General features: G+C 37.7%; 1 protein-coding gene across 1 annotated transcript in view; it reads right to left on the reverse strand.

The window, feature by feature from the left end:
* The window catches only part of CPA6 (carboxypeptidase A6), a 559,011-nt gene that overhangs the window by 350,065 nt on the left and 192,686 nt on the right, over nt 1-16,260 (reverse strand). The gene's annotated exons all lie outside the window — the stretch shown is intronic.

The following is a 16,260-nucleotide window of genomic DNA, read 5'->3' on the forward strand; positions in this document are numbered from 1 at the left end:
TGTGCTGACTCATGGCTGGGGTTCCCTGGGTGCTGCATCCTTTGAGTAACTCCTCTCTGGTTTTTTATTTGTCTCTTGCTTGACAGCTTTAGGCCCCTGGCTTTTCTCGGACCTTTCCCTTTCTATTACCTTCCACAGCGCAGGACCCTCCTCTGAATGCAAATGATTTGCCCGAGGATGAGCTAAACACGTAGGCATACGTAGAACATTCCAGGCTTAAGGTTTTGATCTACCATAACAAATTTCTACATGGATTCCACATACTGAAGTGCCTGGTGAATAGCCCTAACGAGTTCGTGTCCAAGGGTAAGCCCAGCCCCTGAACCTGAACAGACAGCCTGGTCCCGGCTCCTACCTGTATGAAGAGACAGCCGCTTCGCTGGGCTTCAGGAAGCTCTTCCTACCCACTCCCCGTCAGCAGCACCCAGACCCGCCGCGATTTCAGAGGTTCTTATAGGGAACAGGAGGCTTCCACGTGCTTTACTACCTTCTCTCACATTTGGAATCATTTAGGAAGCCAGACCATTTAAATCAGAACTCCTGGGGGGTGGGATCAGTAATTTAAAAGCCTCCTCAGGTGATTGCAGTGTTCAACCACCACGTTGGTCTAGAGCGGAGCTTCTCAAACTTTAACAGGCATAGAAATCAAATCACCTGTGGATTGTTAAACTGCAGCCTCTGATGCAGTAGTCTGGGCCTGGGGCCTGAGATTCTGCATTTCTAACAAGCTTTCAGGTGATGCTCATGCTGCTGATGTTTCCACCACATTTTGAGCAGAGCTGTACTTGAGAATGAGGTCTGCTTTTTCTCCTCTCTCTCAAAACTAGGTGGGAATAAAAACCTTTGATGATGAAAAAGGCATTTCTTTTTTTTTATCCACTTGCTCCTACCCAGATATACCAGAAAACCCATCTGGGGGCACGTACTTTGCTCTAGTAAATAAGAACGGCGTTATCTAGAGTGACTCCTGTTATTCCCCATGCCAAGGCCCTGTACTACTCTGGAAGAGAGTGGGAATCAGTGTCTCTCTATACACTCACTCAAACACTTTCCAAATTTCCTGAAGAGTCATAGCCAAGGATTCTGTACCCTCTAATATAGCCAGAACACTGTTTAGAAGACAAAGTACCCAATCTTTCCCCATGGTCTCTACATGGGGAGTTGAACCAAACTCACAGGAGTTTGGTTTATAACACAGCTGAAATGATTTTCAGTTAAAATGATTCTCTAAGGCTTTCTTAACTACCCCAGGATTAGTTTAATCTCTTCTCTGTGACCCCCTCTCTAATACCTGTATGTTTTCTACTGTAGGGTACAGTACATTGAATTGAGGTATTTGCCTCGTTCTCTCTCGAGGCTGCCTTCTCCTTGAGTGTAGAACGGTACCCCTTTCATCTTTGTACGCACTTCCTTATATCTCCTAGAGAGAACACAATGTTTGCTGAAGCAATGATCAGCAATGTTTGTTGAGTGAATGATGAACCTGAGAAGGGATTCATTCAACATTTACTCTGTGACTTCTGTATCCACACAGAGGAAAGGATGGAGGCTCTTGAGGAGTGCATGGTCCCAGGTCTCCTGGTTTTGTTTCTTGTTTGTTTATGTTGTTGTTTCCTTCCCTCATGACTTTCTGGCCCAATGCTCTGGTCTTTGTAAAGTGGTCAGGCTGTTCTGCAAGGTTCATGGCGATGCTTCCTGGGGCCATTGTGACAAGGTCAAGAAAGCCTGTGTAACTATGAATGAACTGTGGAAATAAGAGGTTATTTTGTAAATAAAACACTTCATTCCTTTGCATTTCATTATGTCAGAACAATGTATAAATCTGTCATATTATATCACAACATTAAACTAGGAATGTTCGGTCTCTGACTGGGGATTAAGCTCATCCTCAAATCATTCTGAAGGATTAATCCAGTGAGCACGTTCAGCAAAGACTCTGCAGACTCTGAGATCAGGGTAATCATTTCCTGGACCAATAAAAATGCAAGAGACCCTGGAGACATCCTGTGGCCTTCCTAAAAATTTCAGATCAAAGAGAAATTCTCAAACAATAGAAGTCATTCCTAGCAATCTTCCTCTGGTTTTCTAAGGACCAGGTTATCTGATCAAACTTCTCCTGGATTAGATAAGCTCCCATAAAATGAGTGATAAATGGAGTCCATTTAGCAAGTGGGAGGGGAAGAGAATGGCTTTACAGATAGATTCAAAGATAAAAGTCCCATTTTTTAGGCACTGAGAGGGAGTGAATTATTAAACCAGTTAGAGATTTGGACATGGAAAGATGAGAATTTCTATTTATTGACTACGCCTTTGTCATATTTAAGTGGAAGAGTGAAATGTTTTAAAAAGAAATACTACCCTACAGAGAAGCAAAAGGAAACTACAGTTGGAAAAGAAAATGTCATTCTTGATTTGGGTGCATTGTTGTCCACGATTAGATAAGTTTTTTTTATTGAAGTGTAGTTAGCACACAACATTATTTTAGTTTCATATGTATAACATAGTGATTCAACATCTATATATATTATGAAATAGTGACCACAATTAGTCCAGTTACCATCTGTCACCACAGAAACCTAATACGACATTGACTATATCCCCTATGCTGTACATTATTATTGCCATGGCCTGTTTATTTTATAACTAGAAGTTTATACCTCTTGGTCCCCTTCACCTATTCACCCCCCTCCCTCCACCTCCAAATCTTCCTCTCCTCTGGAAACCATCATTCTGTTTTGTTTATCTGAGTCTGGTTTTGTTTTGTTGTTTAAATTCCACACATAAGTGAAATCATACAGTATTTGTCTTTCTCGGTCTGACTTATTTCACTAAGCATAATACCCTTTGGGTTCATCCACGTTGTCATAAATGGCGAGATTTCATTCTTTTTTTATGGTTATTACTGTTGTATATATATATGTATGTATATACCACATCTTCTTTATCCATTCATCTATTGACAGACATTTTGGTTTTTTCTGTGTCTTGACCGTTGTAATTAATGTTGCATTGAACATGGGAGTGCATATATCTTTTCAAGTTAGTGTTTTCATTTTCTTTTTTTTCTTTATTAAGTTTTTAATTTAAATTCTAGTTAGTTAACATACAGTGTTCTATTAATGGTATATTAGGGGCATAATACAGTGATTTAATAATTCTATACATAGTGCTCATCATGATACGTGTACTCTTTAATCCCCATCACCTGTTTCAAACATCCTCCTACCCACCTCTGCTCTGGTAACCATTAGTTTGTTCTCTACAGTTAAGAGTGTATTTCTCGGTGTGTCTTTCTCCAACCCCCCCACCCCCACGTTACTTGTTTGTTTTGTTTCTAAAATTCCACATACAAGTGAAATCATATGGTATTTGTCTTTCTCTGACTGACTTATTTCACTTAGCACCATATTCTCTGGCTCCATCCGTGTTGTTGCAAATGTTAAGATTTAATTCCTTTTTATGACTGAATAATATTCCATTTTGTATATATACCACATCTTCTTTATCCATTCATATATCAGTGGACACTTGGGCTGCTTCCATGGTTTGGTTATTAAAAATAATGCTGCAATAAACATAGGGGTGCATGTATCCCTTTGAATTAGTGTTGTTGTATTTTTTAGGTATATACCCATTTGTGCAATTACTAGATCATAGAGTAATTCTATTTTTAGCTTTTTGAAGAACCCCCATACTGTTTTCCATAGTGACTGTGCCTATTTACATTCCCACCAACAGTAAGAGGGTCCCTTCTCTCCACAATCTGGCCAACACTTGTTATTTCTTGTTTTTCTGATGATAGCCATTCTGACAGGTATAAGGTAATATCTTATTGTGGCTTTATTTTGCATTTTCCTGATGGTTAATGATATTGAGCATCTTTTCATCTTTTCATGTGCCTGTTCATGTGCCTGTTGGCCATCTGTGTCTTCTTTGGAGAAATGTCTATTCACATCTCCTGCCCATTGCTGATTACATAACGTTAATGCCCTTTCTCAATCTGAATTCTATGATGTTGTAGGGAAAGATTTTGCAAAACATTTTCTTAAGTATATGAATGAAAGCCCTGAAAATTTATTTTGGTAAAGATAAATGGAGGAGAAGTTAAATGGGTATGGTTGGGCAACCCCCCAATTACCTCAGTTGGTTTTGTGCTCATTCCTCAATGTCTTATTAACACAGACCTGTTGCTTGTCAGGCATCTTTTATGGCCTTTTGCTATTGTTCCAACACATGAGGAATTGGCACATGTGATGTTAAGTTACTGCCTTATGCAGTCTTGGCAATTCTGTGAAGAATGTTGTGAAGCTTCCTTTAACAATGCATCACTAATGACTCCCACCCAACTCTCTTATTCAACACCATCAGCCATCCCTTCTTGCCTCTACATCTTTAATCTTTCTCTTGTCAACTATCCATATTTCTCCTATCTTTAAATGCAACCTACCTTTCTTCTATTTCCAGACTTCTCAAAAGCACACTCTTGAATTCTGACAAAATGCTTTCCATCCCTACTTATGATGCTTATTATTATTATGCTTATTAGTATGCTTTCCATCCTGAACACTTATGAAACTTTCTCTTAAAGATCCATGGTTATTTCTAAGTGGGAAACCCTTTGTTGTCATTCTGCATTTGTATGGTTTCTAAGGCTATTTATCACCACCACCACCACCACGCCCCTGCCCCATTTGAAACTCTTCTTTCTTGTGATTGGGGACATTGTCTCCTCTATTCCTCTCTTTCTTAGAGTCCCTCTCCTATTTTTTAACTGCTTACAAAGTTGACATTCACAGGGGTGTTGGCCCTCTCTCTTCTTGATGTGCTGTGGACAGAAATGGCTGGAATAGTTTTGTGGATGAGACTGACTTGATGTGGGTCTGGAAGGGAAGGAAGGGTTTGGCTGTATTGAGATAGGAAAGCTGGAGAGAGGTGGCCATAATTATCAAGGAAACATCATAAACAAATACAAAGGATGTGGTCCTTGAGTTTGTGAAAGTTGGTGCTGGTGGAAGAGCTAGGTAGATAAATAAATACAGAGTTACACTTGGTGGTTGAATTAATTATATGCAAACAAATCACAGATTCTGTGACAGAAAGTTAAGGGGGAGTAGATTACATATGCAGGGTGTTCTGAGGAAGTGGACCTTCAAAGCAAATATGAAGAGCCGGCCATAGCAAGAAAAGGGTGGTGGTGGGAGTGAGGGTGAAGACGAGACCATTGCTGGTAGAGGGAATAGCATAGGCAAAGAAGTCCTGTTCAGAATTTACAGTCCTTTCTCCAGTCAAGACAGGATAAAGAGCAGCATTCAGGGTCCTAAGTTTGGCCTTCAAGGCCCTTGAAAACATTTTCATTTTTATCTTCTTCAATATTTTCTGAATACTCTGTATCTTTTCCTTCCTCTGGGTTGGCTTACATTTATTTGATAATAATAGCCATCTCTCTCCAGCCTTCATGTCTTCTATCCAGCCAAATCCTTCCATTCCTTCTAGGTACAGTTCAAGCCAGTCTCATTTACTGAAACTGTTCCAAGACGATTTCTGTCCACAGTGCTCACCTTCTAAGCACTGATATAGTCATTCATGTACACCCTTATGTTCTGGTGTATATAGACACTTAATTCAGTATTACCATTTATTATAAACTGCTTGAGGGCAGGCACTCTATTGTGTACATCTTCATGTTCCACAGTGCCTGGAGTTCTGCTGGATCCATAGTTGACATCCATTAACAACCAAGTTGTTGGCTTACCTTTCAGCTTAGACCTCCTGGGACCTTTCAACTGTTAAGGGGAGCCCTTGTCTAGAACCCCAGAATGCACCCTTATCCTTGGTTAGCTCTCTCACAAAAAGAGTCTTGCTCACTAGGATGAAAGAGCAATTTGAAGCAAGTGTTATTGATGGACAAACCTATTATTATATTTTTAAGCACTTGTAATTATGTTACAAAGATGTTTTATAGAATTTATGGAGCAAAGCCAAAGTATTTTAATGCAGGAAGGTGGGAACAAGTTCTATCTGCTGAGTCCAAGCAGCCAAAGAGACTTCCCATCTTCTCCCTCTCTTTGCCTTTTCTTTCTCCCCCTCCTTCCCTCCTCTTCTCCCTCCTGGCTCCCCTTCCTTCCTGAGACCTGTCTCCAAGGTTCTTATGAAGAGAGACGGTAGGGAAAACATAGTAGATAAAAATACTTTAAAGATTACTACTTCAAATGACAGAGAAAGGATGTTTGTGTTATACTGTTTGTAACATTAAGTGCTTTAATGAAAATTAAGAAATTTGAGATGGATAGAGCATAAAATAGAGATTAAGAAAGTTTGATTAGAATAAAGTCTAAAGCAGGGCACCAGGGTAGCTCAGTCTGTTAAGAGTCTGACTCTTGGTTTCAGCTCAGGTTATGATCTCATGGTTCGTGAGATCAAGTTCCACATGGAGCCCCATGTCGGGCTCTGTGCTAACACCATGGAGTCTGCTGGGTATTCTTCCTCTCTCCCTCTCCCTCTCCCTCTCCCTCTCCCTCTCCCTGTCCCTCTCCTTCTCTCTCTCCGTCTCTCTCTCCCCTCCCTTTTTCTGTCCCTACCCCGCTTGCACATGCATGCACACACACTCTCTCTCAAAATAAATAAACTTGAAAAAAGGATAAAAGTCTAAAGCAACAGTAAAGCAAATGATTGAAGAGCTACTCTTTTATCCATTTGCCTAGGGCAACAGTTGAAAAAAAGACAAAAACAAATAAGAATGGAAAAGTAATGACAGAAAAGACTCAAATATAAACAAGACTTTTACAAAAAAGATGAGGTAGAGGGGAAATTTCAGATATAACAAAGATCAAGAGAGTAGGTCATGGAATCTGGCCTGAGAAAGAAAAGCCGGGAGTATTGAGGGAAGTCAGGCAGGCAGTAATGCTTTGTGGTCAGACCACTGGACACTCAGGCAGAGGGAGAAGAATGTTTCCCTGGTGCTGAAGGACAGAAAGAGTAAATAGAAAAATAAAGGAGCTCTATTCCAATTAGCTTAGAGATAAATGTATACTTTGAATATCTCTAAAATTCCAAGAAAATATGGTATTTGAGCTAATAATACTTTTAGTGTGCTACAGCTTTTTTTTTTTAAAAGCACTCTTGCAGAAACTCAGAAACATTTTAAGAATCCATGTTCACATAATTAAGGTAAAACTTTGGCAAATAGGACTGAGTAATTTTGGTATGATAACAGCAATATTTACCAATGTTGAATATAATATAAAAGTGCATTTTTAAAATTCTATTTGGGCATGCTTTATCTAAACTTATAAAGGTATACTGATTGTTTATAAAAATGTGAATCAGTGTATTTAAAATTCGTTAATATTCAAAACACTAAATTGAAACTATTTCAATAGGAATCATGTTTTCAAGTATGCCAGCTTGACGATAATTTCTAAGATCTTTAGGGAACTTAACAATAAAAAGACAAATAACAACTTGAAAAATGGGCAAAGGATCTGAATAAACATTTCTTTAAGGAATATATACAAATGACCAGGAAGTACATGAAAAAGATGCTCAACCTCATTAGTCACTAGGGAATTGCAATTAAAAACCACAATGAAATACCACTTCACACACACTGAGATGGCTGTAATCAAAGACAATAATGAGTGTTGGTGAGAATGTAGAAAAATAGGAACCCTCAGACATTGCTGGCATGAATACAAAATAATTCAGCTGCTCTGGAAACTGTTTTGTAGTTCTTCAAAAATTAAATGTAGAGTTACCATATGAGCCAGAAATTTCAACCGCTAGGTTCCACTTAAGAAAATTCAACCGTATGTTCATATCAAAACTTGTACACAGATGTTTATAGAGGCATTATTCATAATAGCCCCGAAGTAGGAACAACCCATATATTCACCAACTGATGGAGATATAAACATATTGTGGTATATTCATACAATGGAATATTATTTGATCATAAAAAGGGAGAAAATTTTGATACATACCGCCAAAAACAAAAGGCCACATGTTGTAGGATTCCATTTATATGAAATGTACAGAGTAGGTAAAAGCAAATAGACATACGGGTAGTATATTAGCAGTTGTCAAGAGTGGGGGAAAGGGGAAAATGGGAAGTTACTGCTGATGGGTATGGGGTTTTCTTTTGAGAGTGATGAAAATATTCTGGAATTGGGTAATGGTGATGGTTGCACAATCTTGTGAATATACGAAAAGCCACTGAAATGTACGTGTTAACATGGGGAATTTTATGGTATGTAAATTATACCTCAATTTAAAAAAAGAAAGATCTTTAGGGAACTTGAAACTTTAGACAGATTGAAGTAAGCTAATCCTGGATAGCTAAATCATTTTTAAGTAAGAACACAGGAACATTGATGACTAAGCATACTTTTGTTTATATGCTTTTGCTTTTAATATGCTACAGATATGCTAGATCTTTAGTAAAGTTTTGCGACTTTCAGAAGGCATATTAGGCTGTAGGAAGTATGTGTCTATAGAAAGCTGTGTTACATGTACTTATGAGTTCTGCTTGTGGGCTAAAATGCTAATTTGTGACAGACTGGTGTCCATTATCCATACCCAAATTTTCTCTGTGAAATAGACTTTAGTTACTTTGGTTAAAACTTATCATTAATATTGTTGCTTGAGACTACTAGGAGCAATAGTGACAGAAAATATGACTACATATGAACTTCTATTTCCAAGGAAAATAATAGTTTTTTTCCTAACACAGTACTTCTCTGTCCACCCCCCCCCCTTTTTTTTTTCTGTTTTTGTTCTTCAGACCCATTTATACCCTTATACCTTATCAAGGACTCCAAAGAGTGTTTATGTGGGTTATGTCTACTGATTTTTAAATGTATTGGAAACTGAGATCTTTTAAAATGCTCTTTTATTGGTTCATTTGAAGGTAGTAATGATGAAAGCCTTGTATGTTGTTTCTTATGAAATTAGTTCTTACGGTCTTACAATATTTATCCTAAAGGCCCAGTATGTTCCAGAATACTTGAGGGCACAATGAAAGGCCAAAGCTTGGAATGTAAATTTTATTTGCCTTGGTTTATAATACCTGAGTCTGAAAAGCTATGGAATGTTTTAATAGCTTGGCAAAGTTTGCTCAGTGTTGATGGGATTGCTTCCTTGATTTACTGTTTATTGCTTTCATTATAATACGAAGGGTTAATCTTTCTGTGTTATTTGCCTACATAACAAAGATTGTCTTATCAGTAACTTTCTGTGCTTTATGTTGTCTTTATTACATCCTGTATTACTTTTTAAAAAAACAGTTAAAAAAAGAGAAGAACAAAGAAGCTTCACTTCTGAAAAAGCTAACATTTTTACAATTATGCTACCTTCTATGTGTATTTTAAAATTCTTTTGTCTCTTCAATTAAATAGGTAGCAAGTTTTATTTTATAGGCACCCATGGTCTTATCTTAAGTCTAAATCTCCTCCAAAAATATTTATTTTTGCCTTCCCCAAATCAAGCTCTCAGTATAGGAAGAAAAATAACATAAAATTTACAGGATAGTTTTTGTACCTAGAACTATATTTGTGATTTCCCAGAGGGTCCCTGCAAAATCACAAAGATTTATTCCTTCATCTTGGAAAGTACTAGAAATAATTAGGCTTAAAAAAAATCTATGTTCCTATTGAGAAGAGCTGTCAATTGAAAAGAGACGTTTATCCTTCCCCTAGGTAAAATTTTTATAAGTGAAATATTATTAATATAAATATTTCAGAAATTTCAACCTGTATATGAAGTTCCTAGGGATTTGTCAATGCTCTTGCTGTCCACGACATGATTCTACTTGGTGCTATTTTGCCTTATGATATTAGGCATCAAACTAAATACTAAACTGTTATTAGTCATAAATTTCAGTTATTATTTAAAATGCTTATTGGCCACAAACTTCTTCATTTGGATCTGATATCTTCTAGGCCAGTGACTCTCAGTTGAGGATGTACATCAGACGGTTCCATGAGGTTTTATAAAAATATGGATGTCTATACACCATACTTATTAGATCTCTTTACTGGATAATCTTGGGATATTCTTAGCATACTACTTGCACATTGTTGGTATGTTTTGTGTATTATGTCTCAGGATTATTGTATCACAAAAGTATTTCCTCTGTATATTCATTTAATTTTATAAATCAGATATAACATCCACTGACTTCTTTGCAAATATGCTTACTCATTCACTGAAGTGTTTTGAAAGGACTCTCTGATCTTGTTTTTCATGCCACGTATTCAGCCAAATTTGCTTGTCAGTTGCACTGTTCTTGTTATGAACTTTCATCAGACCTTTCACATTTGGAAATGATCAGCAATAAATTAACCACAACTATTTTAATTTCTGTCATCTACAGATAGTTTTTGTTTTACTCCGACGCGCTTTTTTTTTTTTTTTTTTGCTGTAGGGATGACAGTTTGAAAAGTCATCAGTAATGGCAGAAAAGAGAGTTTGATCCTTCTTCCTCCTTCAGATCAGGACAGAACCTTTCTCCCAGCTTCGGCCATAACCACTGGTCCCTGTCAGTTCCAGGAACACTCCCTTTTCCTTTCTCCTGCCCCAAAGTTTTCCAGTTAACTGGCCTTCTTATGCCTCTTCACTCTTGTCTGGGGACTCTTTTTTTGCATGTTTCTCTCCTTTCTTATTTCTCCTATTCACAATGATTCTTTATTCTTTTATCTACCCCTTCTCTCTGATCAGGGATCTCTCTTTTTCCAGGTTTTTCTTTCTTTTACAATTGCCGCTGCAACTCCTAATCTTTGACCCCCCCCTAAGTCGGAACCCTCCTACCTAGTCAGGGCACTCACATCTGATTTCCCTCCCGATTGTGTCCACATTTCCTTCTTTGTGAGCTTCTTATTGCATCATAAGCAAACTTTCGTTTTTCCAGAATGCATTTCTAACTCCATTTACCTGCTTGCTAGAGCAGAAAACTTACTCACAAAATTTTATTGAACTATTTCTGAGTTGCTCTGAAGACATGGGATTCCCAAATTGAAAATCAATCCAGTGCTTCCCTAAGTGCTTTAAGTGCTTTTCTGAATTAAAGGAAAGCATCAAATATCCAACCAGAATTTCAACACAAAAGTTAACAGCTGGTGTATAAAGAATCTCAGAAAGTCTCTTGTTTTCTGACTTAGGTCTTTTTTATTGATCTTTATTTGAAACATGCAACTTGGCATTAAACTCACAGCTGCAAGATTTCTAAGAGAGAAAAAATAGTCTGGATAGGGTTACATCAGCTACAGAAGAAATAAAACCTATCTGTGATCTTAATTCTTCAGGCAGTCTGAACTGGTGGTAGGAACTGTTTTCAGAGCTGCTTGGAAAGTGTCACTGCAAATTGTCACTGGGGCTGAGGGTGACTCATCACTGGCTCTTTTTCAGTCTGTGCATTCTGGCTTTGCCCACCATTCAGAAGCATTAATCTCTCATAGAGACTTTTTTTTTTTTTTTTTTTTTGCCTTTGTTCAACAGTTGTTGAGCAGAGCTAAAGATCTACTTAATTTGGGTAGAAGGACCAAAAGTTTTGGTGTGCCAAGTGAGGAAAAACTGATGTAATTATACTTGCCAAGGCAGCCCTTGGATCATGAATAATCAATTTACAATTATTCTGCCTCCATAATTTGTCAATTGCACAGTAATTTCTACTCCCTTTCTCCCAAACCCTGTCCTTTCCCACAAGCTTCCTCAACTTAATTTGTCCCCAAAACCTTTTTTTTTTTTTTTTTTTTTTTGCTGGCATTGTTCTAAACTAGTGTGTCCTAAACTTTGCTGTATGTGAGATTCAGCTGGGGAGCTTTAAATAAATCCAAATCAGGGGTGCCTGGGTGGCTCAGTTGGTTAAGTATCCGACTTCAGCTCAGGTCATGATCGTGCAGCTTGTGAGTTTGAGCCCCACATCGGGCTTTGTGCTGACAGCTCAGAGCCTAGAGCCTGCTTTTGGATTCTGTATCTCCCTCTTTCTCTGTCCCTCCCCCACTCTCTCTCTCTCTCTCAAAAATAAATAAACACTAAAAAATTTGTTTAAAAAATCCTAATCAGAATGGGGTTTTCTTTTTGGGGGGTGGGGCTAGGTATCACTATTTTTAAAAGATTCTCAGGTGATTCATTCCAAAATGCAGCAAAGTTTGGAAACCATTGTTCTAAGTGATATATCTATATCAACTCACCATCTTGACCATTACTACTCTGAGTTGTGAGACTAACCTAGATCACATGGGGTGGTCAATCCAGTACTTGATGTTCATCTCACATGTCACATTTGATAATTCTTCATCCTTAAAATATTTACTCTTTCACTTGTCTTCCAGGAAACTCCAGTTGCACTGTTGTTTTCTCTTAGCTCTTGTTTAGAAATTCCCTTTTTTTTTCTTGTCCTCCTAACAAGGATGTGCTCAAGAATTCATTCCTTGATCATTTCTTGTTTATTTTACACCTATTCCCCTTAAAGACCTCATCCAGTCTTGTGGCTGAAAACACTATCTATATGCTGACAGTTCCTATATTCCTGTATTAATATTTCTAGCTCTGAATTTTCCCCTGAATTCCAAATCCTAAATACAACTCTCCATTCAGATCTCTACTTTGATGTTCAATAGTCATGACAATATTGACTGAAAACCAGAATATATGGTTCTATTCTAACCACTCCTCTAAAACTATTCCTTCTAATAGAAGTTTCCATTTGAGTTGATGACAATTCCACTGTTTGAGCTGATCAGACTGAAAAGAAATAATCCCTGGATCACTCTTTCTCTGAGCACACTGAATCTGTCAGAAAATTCTGTTGGATTTCTTCAAAGTATCTCCAGAATCCAACCACTTCTGGCCACTCCCACTGCCTGGTGTAAGCTGGCACCATCTGTCCCCTAGCACCTTCCCCAAGCACTTTCTGTCCCCTAGACCACTCCAAGCACCTTCTCACTGGTCTTCTTGCATCTATCATGCCTCCTTGTATCTCTTTTCAATACAGCCACTGGAATGGTCCTTGAAACACACAAGTTCAACTGTGTCACTACTCTGCATATTTCTCCATTTAACTTATGGTAAAACCCAAGAGTCTCATGGTAGCCTTCAAGGCTAGGTGATTTAGTTCTTAGTCACCTCTCTGATCTCATCTCCAACTACTCCTCACGTTGCTCACTATGCACCAGTATGGTTGGCTAAATAATAGCCCCCAAATGTGTCCATGTCTGAATCATATATATATATGACTTTGCAGATAGGATTAAATTAAAGATTTTGAGATGAGGAGATCATCCTGGATTATCTAGGCAGGCTTAATGTAATCACAAGATTCCTTATAAGAGGGAGGTAGGAAAGTCAGATTGAATAAATGGAGATGAAATAGTAGAAGAAGTTGTAATATGACTTGGGAAAGTTACTAATTCACCAAACCTCAGTTTTATCATCCTCAACATTGTGAATATAATACCCACCTCGCGGAGTCATTCTAAAAATAAATTTAAAAAAACCTTACATATTTGCCTTTCGAACTGATATGAAAATTTTTCTATTTACATTTCATAAATTTCATCTTACTTATTTTGGACCCAGTTTTTCACCAGTCTGGGAAAAAAAGGCAAAAATCTATTGAAGTATTTATAATTTAATGAATTAATCATGCAATTGAGATTTATGTGCCTTCTTGGTGTCCTTTCGCCATCACTACAGGAAAGAACTAGACCAGATACAAAACCCTTAAAAGCTCTAAGTGGATTCTTACTCATATTTAACATTATTCAACCACCTGTGAATTCACCTACATTAAGCATGCAAATATGCCCTTGGCTAATGGATTTTTTTGAGAAGCTTTTAAACTGCATTGCTAAAATCCTGGTACTTGATACCTGTGACAACTCTTTAACTGCTAGTTGGGCAATTCTTTCCCTTTAGTGAACCCATTTGGATTCTATTGATCCCTGACCACCTCTTTGTTTGCTAAGTATTGGAAAGCTATAAATCATTTTAGGATTTTGCTAGGTATAGTTTATTTGTTGTAGGGGGCACCTGGGTGGCTTAGTCAGTTAAACACCTCACTCTTGATCACGGCTCAGGGCATAATCTCATGGTTTGTGAGTTCGAGCCCCACATAGGGAGTGGCAATGTGGAGTCTGCTTGGGAATCTCTGTCCCTCTCATGCTCACTCTTCTCTCTCTTTCAAAATAAATACATAAACCTCAAGTGTATTCATTGGTAGTTTCTTGGGCTTATCTTCTGGAAAAGAGAGGCATTTTTTCCCCTCAAGTCTTAAGATTTTTCTCAATTTCTCTATGATTTCTCAGTAGTTATATATTTGGATCCTTGACTGTACCTGCATATTCCTTTTGTATCCTGAGATATAACTTGGTCTGAAAGTATGGTCATATTTATTGTGACCAAGTACTCTTCTACTCTTCTCTATATCTTGGGATTCACTTCCCTCTTAACTACACTTGTCCTATCTGCACAGTTGGAAGATCATTCATCCCAATGGATGAGGCAGAAATTAACATTGCCAGATAATTTTGTACCCCCAATTTTTAAGGATCAGTTTTCAATAAAGAACTTGGAATATTGTTTTCTAAAATGACTTCAAGATTTAATTTCACATAGAAAAAATTTATGTTTTTCCCTACAAATTATATTTGTATTCATTAGAATTCATACTTTTTTTTTTTAAGGCAGGCAACATTTCCCTCCTTGGCTTTATTTTTCTTCTTACAAAAACAAAAATAGGAAGCTCCATTTCACTTTTGGATCCTTTGTATGATAAGAGTGATTTAAGATGGTTAGCATATAGCACTGGAGTTATGAGTTAGTTCCTATATTTTAAGATATTTAGTATCTTACCATATGAAAACATAAAATGTGTACCTGGCACAATTTCCCAGGGGAAAAACTCACTGAAATGTGTTGATGTTCCCCTTTTTCAGCTTTAGAAATAGCTGCCACGTGCTCCTTTACTCTGTGTGTGAAACATAAGCCCTTCCCCTGCAAGAGTCTCTGAGGACATCAACTCTGTCTAATAAACTAACTTCATTAGCTGGACTGCTTGGCTCTTACTAAACAAAGAAACTATGAAAATAAGGACAGAAAAAGAAAATTCTTGTTAATTAGTTCACTCCAAAATTAATGTTGAGACAGTCATATTTGGCATATTGTATTTTGTATTTCCAGTAAACTGAAAGCAATTTCTCAATAACCTGTAACTTTCCCATTTTTTGCTTCATAAATAGATATTCAGCTATTAAAAGCACACCCTCCCATTGGTGTGCTTCACTCCATGGGAGGAAACATCTAGAACACTAACTCTTTTAAAAAATAACTGTTTGCAAATCAATGTGATACATCACATTAGTAAAAGAAAGGATAAGAACCATATGATCCTGTCAGTAGATGCAGAAAAAGCATTTGAAAAAATACAGCATCCTTTCTTTTTTTTTTTTTTTTTAATTTTTTTTTCAACGTTTTTTATTTATTTTTGGGACAGAGAGAGACAGAGCATGAACGGGGGAGGGGCAGAGAGAGAGGGAGACACAGAATCGGAAACAGGCTCCAGGCTCCGAGCCATCAGCCCAGAGCCTGACGTGGGGCTCGAACTCACGGACCGAGAGATCGTGACCTGGCTGAAGTCGGACGCTTAACCGACTGCACCACCCAGGTGCCCCTACAGCATCCTTTCTTAATAAAAACCCTCAAGAAAGTTGGGATAGAAGGAACATACCTGAACATCATAAAAGCCATATATGAAAAGCCCACAGTTAATATCATCCTCAATGGGGAAAAACTGAGAGCTTTCCCCCTGAGATCAGGAACACAACAGGGATGTCCACTCTCACCACTGTTGTTTAACATAGTGTTGGAAGTCCTAGCCTCAGCAATTAGACAATACAATGAAATAAAAGGCATCCAGATTGGCAAAGAAGTCAAACTTTCACTTTTTGCAAATGACATGATACTCTACATGGAAAACCTGAAAGCCTCCACCAAAAAGCTGCTAGAACTGATACGTGAATTCAGCAAAGTCGCAGGATACAAAATCAATGTACCTGGCACAATTTCCCAGGGGAAAAACTCACTGAAATGTGTTGATGTTCCCCTTTTACAGGTTGCATTTCTATACACCAATAATGAAGCAGCAGAAAGAGAAATCAAGGAATCGATCCCATTTAAAATTGCACCAAGAATCATAAATACCTTGGAATAATCCTAACCAAAGATGTAAATGGTCTATATGCTGAAAACTATAGGAAAATCATGAAA

This window comes from Panthera onca, chromosome F2 (assembly GCF_046562875.1).
Source record: "Panthera onca isolate mPanOnc1 chromosome F2, mPanOnc1 haplotype 2, whole genome shotgun sequence".
In the NCBI taxonomy this organism is placed as follows: Eukaryota; Metazoa; Chordata; class Mammalia; order Carnivora; family Felidae; genus Panthera; species Panthera onca.